This window comes from Malaclemys terrapin, chromosome 3, assembly GCF_027887155.1.
Source record: "Malaclemys terrapin pileata isolate rMalTer1 chromosome 3, rMalTer1.hap1, whole genome shotgun sequence".
NCBI lineage: Eukaryota > Metazoa > Chordata > Testudines > Emydidae > Malaclemys > Malaclemys terrapin.
The window spans coordinates 15,476,390-15,488,278 of NC_071507.1; positions in this window are offsets into that span (position 1 = coordinate 15,476,390).

Here is an 11,889-nt window from a genome sequence, read left to right on the forward strand (position 1 = left end):
AAGACTACTGCTCTAACCATGAGATGCTCTCTCCCTTCCACCCACTTCTGGAACAGATGCATGCTAGAGTATTAGGGGAGGTGGCACAATCGCTTAATATACTACCTCATTTCTGCAGTCCTGAGGAAACTGAACCAGATGATGGAAGAAAAGCAAATAATACTTATTCTCACATGATTGCAACTGTTACTGTTTCTTCTCTTGAAGAGACCATCCCCAAAACTTGAAAGGCCAAATTCTTTCCTCCTTTGCACCCTGAGAGATTTGGCCCATAGGAAAAAACAAACAAACAATAAGCAGTGTGCCTCTATAGAAAGACTCTGGCTTATCAGCACACTTTGGCTGACTGATCACACCACAAAAGTAGGGGAGGAAAGGATAATGTCCTACATCTTGCCTTTCATGTGTTTCAGGTAGTGGTGTTTAAAAACTCATTCACAGTTAAGTCCAGTTGGGTTAGCAGTGAACGCTCAAATGGATTAGATGGTGGTTCAAGGACTGTGCAGAGAAGGGAGGGGACATTTCATACCCTGTGCAATGTGTAATTAAGCTGGCCTAAGGCCCAATGTCAACACTGCTAAATCGTAGCTGATACAGCTACTGCCTCTTAGCAAGGTGGATTTACTACAGTGTCAGAAGATGCACACGCGCACACACCCATCTACACTAAATGGCTCTGCAGTTGTGCTGCTATATTGCTTCGCTGCTTTAGAGTTAATCCACCCAGGGCCATCCTTAGCCATACGCAAACTATGCAGCTGTGTAGGGCACCAGGAAATTTAGGACACCAAATTGCCCCAAATTTCCTGGTGCCCTACACAGCTGCATGCTGTTCCAGCAGCCAGCTGGATCCCCTGGCTGGCTGAGCCAGCCAGGAAAGCTGCCCCCCACCATTCCGCACCCCACCCCTGCCCTCACTTCACCCCTTTCTCTGAGCTACATACCAGGGGACTGCAGCAGGGGTCAGGTATGTCCTGCAATCAGTGGGTGGCGGAAAGTGGAGTGACCTGGCCCCAACCTGCTCCACCAGCTCCTGCTGGGGGGCACTTCTCCCCTGAGCCTGCTCCTGCCCCACACAGACCTTGCATGCCCCCCTCCCCTACAGAGGTCTGGGGATGCCCTCCCCGTGGAGGCCTCAGGCCAGCCCCCCACCCCTGCAGGAGGGGCTGCATAAGGCACCACAATGTCTATGGATGGCCCTGAATCCACCTCCGGAGAGGCAGTAGCTAGGTTGACAGAAGAACTTCATGGTCCTTAAGCCCCATCCAGCAAGGGGATGCTGTTCAGGAAAATCTTCAAAGTCAACCTTATGGAGGTTTTTCTACTTGTCTGTCTCAACTCCCAGCAGTGTTTCTGCTCAGGAAGAGATGTGGCTGAATTTTATTTATTTTATTTTAGTAAACATGGATTTCAGGCTGAAAATGAGCCAAGACAGCTATTATATTGCTTTGCTGCTCCCTATCACAGCTACCTTTGCTTTGCTATTTCCTCCAATAATTTTAGGTGATACCACCAGCTCCATATCTTTTAAGTACATAGGGCCTAATTCACCATAACCCTGCTCCTGGGATAGTCATTTACCCTGGTTAAAACACTACCAGCTCAGAACGATAGCATCGTATGTTCACTTTGCACCAGTGCAAATGACTGCACAAGGGCCAGAGCATTGCTGAACTGGGCCCTTAGCAGCTTTTTTGATTGAGTAAAACAAGCGTGTGATATTTTCATGCCATCTTGCCTGTTCCTAGATGCTCTGAAACCATGCAAGGAGAAGTTGGCCTGAGAGGCAATTTGGTAAAGTTCTTCACTCCTGCTCCCCTCCCCCCATGGGCATTCTTTCATTTGCAAAGACCTATTTTGCATCACAACTTGTACGTCCCAGAGGATAACTACAGCACAATTAAAATGAGAGAGAGAAGCTTATGTAAATCAAATAGCCCTTTTCAGTTGAAAATGGAAACGTTAATGTGTGCTCACATAGGGAAGTCCTACAGAGAAATAGATTCCAAAAATATTCAAGTGCTAGCTTCGTAGGAGTGCTTGACTAATGCTATCAGATGAGGGACAGTTGAGGAGAAGAGGCACTTAATTTCTCTTAATACCTGTGCCTTTGGTATTTAATCTAGGTGGAAATACAAGCTCTAGCCTAGAAAGAAAGGGGCCTTCCATGTGTTGCTTTTGCAAAGGAAATGCCTTTTTAGTATGCACGCTAATTTATGACTAAGGATTCAATTGCACAGCTGCTGTACATATTTGCTTTTTCTGAATACTTTCTGACTAATTGAGCCAAAAAAGACAATGGATGGTTTTTGTCCAATTTCTTTATCCTTGAAGTGCTGACTATGGCATATACTAAATGATTCATTATTTAGACAAATTAAGAACATGAGTTAGCTTATACAGCCTAGCAGTCCCTGCATTCGTAGCATCCTAATGAAATATTCTGTAGGAGGACCTAGGATTTCTCAGTTGTCACTAGTTTCAGTTCATACTATGGTTACTCAGTACTTCAAGTTGACAGTGGGCACAGAGCTCAGACTCTCTTCTTCCAAAAGCATAGGCTACATCACTTCAGCCAAAGAATCAAACTTAGGGCATGGCTACACTTGCAGATGTAGAGCGGTTTGAGTTAAACCAGCCTTCGTAGAGCGCAGTAGGGAAAGCGCTGCAGTCTGTCCACGCTGACAGCTTCAAGTGCGCTGGCGAGGCCACATTTGCCGCACTTGCAGTGGCATTGGGAGTAGTGCATTATGGGCAGCTATCCCAGCATGCAAGTGACTGCACCGTGCTTTTAAAATGGGAGGGGTGGGGTGGAGTGTGACAGGAAGTGTATTGTGTGTATGTGGGGGGAGAGCATGTCAGCATGCTGTCTTGTAAGTTCAGACAGCAACAGACCTCTTTTCCCCCCTCCTCCCCCCGGCCAACTCTTTCTCTCACACACAGCATTCAATAGTAACGGCTTGCATGCCGGCTGTCAGAAAGGGAGCTTTGAAAGGGCATTTCCACAGGAGTTCAAAACAATGACAAGTGTCTCCACTTGACTTAAGGGGATTATGGGACGTTTCCGGAGGCCGATCATAGCGCAGTAACGCAACACCTCATTCACACTGACGCCCGGGCGTTGCAGCCAAGGCGCAACAAACATTATTCCTCTCGCTGAGGTGGCATACCAGTAGCACTGTCACCACGGAGTCAGAGCGCTCTACGTGCCTTGCCAGTGTGTGAGTGAGCAAGTGCCCCCGGGGCTCCTTTATTGCGCTGTAACTTGCAAGTGTAGCCAAGCCCTTAGCAACATGGGCCTATTACTCACAGACAAGCAATTATAATTCCATCCAGTAGAGGTCAGTGATACACATGCACACCATCTCTACATAGTTTCCTGATCTGCAAAGTTTTTTCCAGTGAATCTCTGGGTTTTAAAGCAGTTAATAACTTGTTCCTTACCAATCACTGGATTTTTTTTTTTTTTTTTTTTTTTTGTAATTTGGGCAGGAAAAGTTGATGTCCTGTTTTTAATTGGGGTCTACAGCCAACTATGACTATTAAAGCAAGACAACCTCACTCAGCACTGAACTGGATAGCAAGTTATCATTAATCTTTCTGAAAGCATTATTCCCTACTGCTGCTGCTATTGGGTAGCTATGCCCAACTCGAAGTACCTCAGGTTTCCAGCTTTGAAGCTAATTAAATACAAAACATGTTGGTAGCTCTGTTATCAAGTTGGTTCTGACTTCAGTTTCTTTGTATCACTCTCCCCCAGTGTCACCCATGTCAGGCAACCATAGTGCACTGCAGTGAGATTGTAAATGACACATTAGTTGCCAAGGCTGTTGTCCCAGGAAAAAAATGTTGGTTAAAGAGTGGTCACAGCGGTGGTTTTAGTGGCAGAGAATAGAGAGGGAGCAAGAGATTGGAAAAAAAAATCAAGAATCTAATTACAATAGCTGGCCATACAGATGGGGCCTAATTATATACATGTTCCAAAACTATTGGGATCAAAAGTTTTCTTGAGTTCCCTTTGATTAAGAACCAAAGGCTCAGTGTTGTGCTCTGTTGTGCACTCAGGTCAAAGCTGCTGTACGTCCTCTTCTACCAACACCTAGTTCTGAAGATGTTCAAATAAGACAAAAGCTTTAGAGATACTCTCACTGCCCTTAAAATATCAACTGTGCACCCTTCGATTGTCTAGACTAAAGCAACAGCACCAGTGGAAGGGGGCCACATATATATGCTCCGATTTTAACATAAAAAAAGAACAAGAAAGCTGACATGCTGGTCTTTATGCTAATAAAAATCTTACTTAAATATTAGCAGTATCAAAATTAGCACGTGGAGGCCTCAGGAATGATACATTTGGTTTTTAAAAGATCATTTGCCTACTGGGCAAAAAATAGACCTCCGTGCATAGTTGGGGGGAAAATAGTGGGTGCTCAGCACCCACTAGCCACAGCTGTTTGGTAGCACCCCCAATTTGCTGATCAGGGCACTGCCAAACAGCTGATTGGAAGCGCAGCTGAACAGTTGATTGGAAGCTGGAGGAGAGCAGCGAGCAGGCCTGGGCCTCAGGGAGGGGGCAGAGTGGGGATGGGAAGAGGCAGAGTGAGGGTGGGGTGTTGGGGCACAGAAGGGGTGGAGCACCCCCAGGGAATAAATAAAAAAAAAAAAAACTCAGGGACTCTGCAATTGACGGTCAACAAAATCTTGATGCTTGAGTCACACAAAAAACTATAAGAACTGGGTAATATGGTAAGGAGTACTTTTCACTATGCTTACTAGGTGAGTCAGTAGGAAAGAGGGGAACTTTCTGCATCAACAGAAGCTGCTGCTTTTGAATAACAACTTTCATAACATCTTTGTGATGCAGTAAATAGGAATGATTGGATTTCCAGTATGTGTCAAATTTGGAGAACAAAGAGATCTTTATCAACTGCGTGCATCATTCCCTGAATTCAGATAATGTTGCAGGTTTAATACTATAGCTCTTCAACAAGAAGAATCCCATACCATGACCACCTTATAGTGATATATACACAATGTTCACTGAAGACATTAAGGGCATGGCTACACTTGCAGATGTAGAGCAATTTGAGTTAAACCAGCCTTCGTAGAGCGCAGTAGGGAAAGCGCTGCAGTCTGTCCACACTGAAAGCTGCAAGCACACTGGCGTGGCCATATTTGCAGCACTTCTAGCGGCACTGGGAGCGGTGCATTGTGGGCAGCTATCCCACAGAGCACCTCTTCCCATTCTGGCGCTGTGGCTTGTGGGAAGGGGCAGGGGGTGCGGGGCATTCTGGGTCCTGTCCCAACGCCCCATAATGCATCAGTTCACATCCTACCAATCCTTCTGCTTCCGTCCACAATTGGCGCCATCTTTCAACGTTTTTCGTACTGCGCCCTCTGTCTTCCCTTTTGGTCTGCGGGAATGGAGCCTGAACTGCTGAGGAATATGCTGATGAGTCTCGCCAGCACATCACGTTTGGCAGTCAAGTTATTCCTTAAGATCCAAAGTGACAGTGAGGACTCCGGCGACTATATCGACTCGAGTAACGCATACGACACAAGATTGCTTGTGGCATTCACGGACATGCTCACCACCATGGAACGGCACTTTTGGGCTTGGGAAACAAGCACTGAGTGGTGGGATCACATCGTCATGCATGTCTGGGATGACAAGCAGTGGCTGCAGAACTTTCGGATGAGAAAAGCCACTTTCATGGGACTGTGTGATGAGCTCGCCCCCACCCTGCGGCGCAAGGACACGAGATTGAGAGCAGCCCTGATGGTGGAGAAGCAGGTGGCTATTGCAATCTGGAAGCTGGCAACTCCAGACAGCTACCGATCGGTGGCTAACCAGTTTGGAGTGGGAAAGACGGCCGTTGGAATTGTGTTGATGCAAGTTTGCAGGGCCATTAATCACATCCTACTCAGAAGAACCGTGACTCTGGGTAACCTGCAGGAAATAGTGGATAGCTTTGCACAAATGGGGTTCCCTAACTGCGGAGAGGCGATAGATGGGATGCACATTCCTATTCTGACACTAGCCCACCTAGCCTCCGAATACGTTAATCGGAATTATTTCTCTATGGTTCTCCAGGCACTTGTGGATCATCGTGGGTGTTTCATTGACATTAATGCAGGCTGGTCCAGAAAGGTGCATGACACACACATCTTTTGGAACACTGGCCTGTTCAGGAAGCTGCAAGCCGGGACTTTTTTCCTAGACCAGAATATCACCGTAGGGGAAGTCGAAATGCGCATTGTGATCCTTGGAGACCCTGTGTACCCTTTAATGCTGTGGCTCATGAAATCCTACACAGGGAGCCTTGACAGCAGCAAGGAGCGGGTCAACAACAGGCTGAACCAGTGCAGAATGACTGTGGAGTGTGCTTTTGGCCGTTTAAAGGGAGCTCTCTGTATGGGAAGCTGGACCTGGCCGATAACAGCATCCCCATGGTTTTATCCACGTACTGTGCCCTCCATAACATTTGTGAAGGGAAGGGTGAAAGATTCACTCAGGCATGGAATTCAGAGGTTCAACACCTGGAGGCTGAATTTGAACAGCCAGAGAGCAGGGCTATTACAGGGGCCCAGCGCAAGGCTGCAAGGATTAGGGATGCCTTGAGGGAGCAATTTGAAGCTGAAAGCCACCAGTAATGTCTGGTGCCCTGCATGGGAGTGAAGTGCAGTGGTTCCAATGTTAGTAGGAATCTGTGTTTGCTACGCATGATACATTGACTTGCAGTGCCTGTTGCTTTCCTGGGCTAAGGCATCTTTTACTTTATGCAATAATAAAGAAGGATTTTTTGCTTTGAAAACAATTTCTTGAAAAGAAATACAACTGCTTGGGAAAGAGGAAGGGCAGGGGGGTGAGATGGGTAATGGTACCATCACAGATTTGCGTATGTCCTGTTATCATACTCAGCCTTTCTGTCCGGAGTGCTGTGCAATGAGTGCTGCACTTCAGGATGGCTATACTGCATGGTGATGGGGGTTGAGTGCAGTGGGTAAGGGTCGTAGTTTTCAGGGCTGGGTGATGAAGCTACAGCTGTTGGAGGCAGCTGGTGGTGATAAGAACCCAGATGTTGGGGAAAGTGGGTTGGAGGTGACATGGGGTCACAAGGGAAAGAGTTTTGGGACAAGGGCTGCAGGGGTGGGCGGGCGCGGTAGTGCTCCGCCTGCATGGCTACGAGCGCCTGGATCAAGTCCACTTGGCGCTCCATCATGCTTATCAGCTGCTCCATGCTTTGTTGCCAGCAATCCGCATTCTGCTGGCGGACCCTCCTTTCACCCTCCTGCACTTTTTGATTTTCATTGACTTCATGCAGCATGTCCTCTTTGCCTCTACAGGGCCTCTTCCTGATTCTTTGCAGCCTCTCGGCCAGTGATAACACAGACGGCTGAGATCAAGGTTGCATCTGTAAAGGCAAAATGCAACACTTAACAGAGGCAGCATTGTTCACACCAGATAGAGCAATGATTCCCCCGTACTTAAGGAGGGCAAGCACAGTCTACACAATAGCATAATTTGCTGTCCCGGAGCACACATAACCCACAGGAGCCCCAAAATGGTGAGTAAGCACAGGGTCAAGGGGGACTGATTCTTTCATGGCTGTACTGTCCTCTGGGTTTCTGTGCCTTGGGGAGAGCCAACAGCTGCAGGGGCCCCCTATACTGAACACTGTCCCCACATTTTCCACAGGAGTTTGTCCTGGAAGATCTCGCTGCTGAGGGTGACCTGGGAAGCAAGGGAGGGTCTTCTACTACAATGCAGCTTCCGCCCTGGCCCAAATGCAGCTTGCCTGCATGCAGCAATGGTCCCCCCACCCCTCCTGGCACAGTGGCACAGACATGTTAGCCTGACTGGGACAAGGACCACAGTGGCTCACCCACAAAACCTGCGCAAGCACATTGCCCAAGTTCTGGCTGAGACCTTTGAAGAGATCACTGAGGCTGATTGCCACGATGTGAGAGAGCACATCAACGTCCTATTCTGCATCTAGGTATGCATGCAGCCTAACCCTCCTTGTCCCAAGAGCCCACACCGAATCACTTCCTTCTCAAAATAAAAGCTGTTTACCAGGCACCTCCTCTGGTGTTTGTCCTTCCCCAAGCACTGGCCGCCGCGACAGGCTACCTTCCTCCTGGCTTGAGAGCAGCTCCTGGCTGCATACATCTAGGGATGCCGGGGTGTCTTCCTCCTCCTCAGCACCCTCGCTCCCACTTTGCTCCTCCTCCTGCCTTCTTGGACTGGGCTCTGAAGTGTCCATGGTGATAGTCAGAGTGGAGGTGGGGTCGCCCCCAAGTATCGCGTCCAGCTCTTTGTAGAAACGGCAGATCGCGGGGCAGCAACGAAGCAGCCGTTTGCCTCATGGGCTTTTCTGTAGGCATTCCACAGCCCTTCACTTTAACCCTGCACTGCAGTGTGTCCCGGTCATGGCTCCTTTCCATCATGTCCCTTGATATCTGCCCTACAGCTGGAGCACAGCTGGGACTGCACAGCTTCCTCCCCCAAACACTGATGAGGTCCAGCACCTCGCCATTGCTCCATACTGGGGATCGCCTGGCACGTGGAGGCATGGTCACCTGGAAAGATTCGCTGAGAGCACTCCATGCCTGGCTGAGCAAACAGGAAGGGGATTTTCAAAATTCCTAGAGAATTTAAAGGGCGGGTCTGACAGTTGGTCACCTGAGGGCAGGGCAGTAGAATTCAAACTGATGACAGAGTGGCTGGAACAGGCATTGTGGAACACTTCTGGAGGCCGATCAGAGCGCATTAACAGACCAGGGCGTCCACACTGGCGCTGCGGTGCTCCAGCGGGGGTGCAGCAAACGTTATTCCACTCACCAAGGTGGAGTACCAGGAGCGGTCTAGCCGCGGAGTCAGAGCGCTCTATGTGCCTTGCCAGTGTGGACGGGTCATGAGTTAGAGTGCACTGGGCTGCTTTAATGCGCTCTAACTCGCAAGTGTAGCCAAGCCCTAAGATGGTTTGAATCACCAAAAGAAACATAGTAGTATCATTCCTATGGACCAGTGCACATCAACAGTCTAAAACTAAAGCCAGTCATCAGAGAAATACACTATGGTAGATTCATCCCTTTTCAAAATTTATTGTAAAGAGATCAAATGGTTACCCGTGTACACACCCCTTCAAGCAGGAAATATATCTATTCCTCGTACCATTACTTCAAAAACACTGCCATACCTGGTATTCATATGAAAGAATATACTTCATATATCCCGATTCTCCACTACACCAGATTTACATTGGCATCACAGTACTGCTGCTCATGAAGTTACACCAATAAAACTGTCATTATGAAGTGAAGAATAATGCCTCTAGTATTTATCTAGCACTGCCATGCTTTCGGAACTACATAAATTATATAATAACTTTGGCTCATTTGAAGGGATTTTTTAATGTCACTATTTTGCCGAGCATATATGAGCCTACACATGTTTTGGTCTCCAGGTTTTTATTTGAGCTAGCTTGCTTATTCTGCCTGGATTGAAGGTGTTCAGACATAAAACTATACTGTTTAAAATGGAGACATTAATCCTTGGTTTAACTACATCGGCTTCAAACTGAGTTACAACAGAGAGGGATTTGGTCTGTAGTCTCTTAAACTGCACATTTTTTTAATGTAAATGAAAACATAACATGTACAAATCTTTTTCATCTGTCTACTTTTTTCCTGGCTACTGAAGTCACTCTGCTCTTGGTACTATTCCCATTGGTAGAGAACAAAGAAAGTCTTTCTTTCACTTATTCCATTCACTGGAGAGCTGCTTTCAGTCCAGACCTCTCCTGCTCATGTCAGTGACAACTTCCTTATCAACCCCTCCCTTGGGCTGGTTTCCCCCCATTACAGGACTTCAGGTAAGCAGCTCACTTCTCAAAATGCTACAGAGTCCCCTCCTCTAGCTGTTTCTTCCTGGATACATTGCCACAGCGGAAGCCATGAAGACAAAGCATCCCTTGTGATATTTTTAGCTGTGTAAAACACCGCTGCCCAAACTAAGTAAAGATGTATTTGATTTTTAAAAGGGATACTGTCAGGTTAAAAATCATGAGAAAAATCTTGACCCCATTGAAATCAATGGGAATTTCTTTAAAAATAACCCTATTTCCTTACCCCTCTTTATTAATACCATCTTAGTTTGTTAGAATTATTTTAGTTGTAACAATGCGACTTGTTTGCTATTTATGCGGTTTGTTCCCTTTTCGCATTTCACATAGTCTGCGCAGTGAAAAGAGACTGATCAGTTTTACTTCTGGTCAGTGTCCCTTTTGGATCCCAGGCATATTTGGCCCTTTATTAATAAGATCTGCCAAAAATCCCAATTGAGTGCCAGCATCAGCAGCTAGGAGAGCTAAGAAAAAGCACCAAACAGAGATGAATTAGGTATTTAAAAATTAAAAAAAAAAAAAATTCTAATCAAGTAAGCCCAATTTTAAATAAAAACTATTTGTTAATACTTGTTTTTTCTCCCCTCTCTCTGAACAGGAGTCTGAACCAAAGCCTATGGAATAGGGTGACCAGATGTCCCGATTTTATAGGGACAGTCCTGATATTTGGATCTTTGTCTTATATAGGTGCCTATTACCCCCCACTCCCTGTCCCGATTTTTCACACTTGCTGTCTGGTCACCCTACTATGGAAATACTCCCACTGATATTGACAGGCTTTGGATCAGAGCCTAGGTTTGCTGAGAATTTAATGCTTTGCTTTTCTGGATTAATAATTTTTAGTCTTGGAAAGTCTGGTAAAAACATTTGCAGGTGCTCCACTGAGCCTGTAGGTGGAGCAAGTGGGGGGAGAGAGAGAGGAGAAAGACTAGAAATATTGGAACTTTTTCCCATCTAGAGTGTATGTTGGAGCCTGAAGAATCAAAACAACAAACATCTTTTTCAGGGGTGCCATTGGGAGGGAGGGCAAGTTGGGTGACCAGACAGCAAGTGTGAAACATCAGGACAGGGGGTGAGGGGTAATAGGAGCCTATATAAGAAAAAGACCCCAAAAACGGGACTGTCCCTATAAAACCAGGACATCTGGTCACACTAAGGGCAAGGGAGGGCTTCCCCCCCCCTCAGTTTAGTCACATGTCCTAGCCTCTGGTGGAGCTCTTAATCTTAACTGAGTGTGGAATGTGAGTTCTGCAGAAGTGAGGCGCTGCTCCCAGCTTGTGCCCCAGGGCAGGGAGTCAGTATTTTGTTTATAAACAGAGGCAGGGTGATTAAGATCAGAAAGGGCTGGTAATTAAATTAAGTTAAATGAGCCTGTAAAACAGGAATGTGGGGGGGGAGAGGCAGAGTTGAAGACAGAACACAGGGGACTCAGAAGACATACAGCCAAGGTGACATTCAGAAAAGAGGGAGATGTGAGGGGGTGTAGAGGAGCAGACTCACCCCTGCAGCGCCTCCTGCTGGCCATCTCAGGAATTAGCTCTTCCAGTGTCCTGGAACACCCCCTGCAGGTTGGTGATCCGCCTGTCCTCTGGCCCCCCATGTCCCTTCCAGACCCCAGTGCCCTTGTATCTGGGTGCTGCCCCTGGCAGTACACCCCTCAGTACTAGGGTCTCCCCTCCCCAGGTAACCCCCACCCACTATCCCTACCTCACCTCAGAATAAGGCCAATGCCAGTCACCAACTAGCCCTTGCTCCTTGGGGCAGCCTGCAGTATAGGCCACTCATCACAGGCAAAGTTAGGTTTCGACCTGCTGCTTTGGCCTACCCAGGGGCTGCCCTCTGCAACCCCCAGTACCCCTTGGCCTCCTACTAGGCCACAGTCTGGGGCTATCCAGTCTGGGGCTCCCTAGCCCTGCTCCACTCAGGTACTCTGTCTCTGGCTCACTACAGCCAGGCCCTTCTCCCTCTGAAGGCAAAGAGA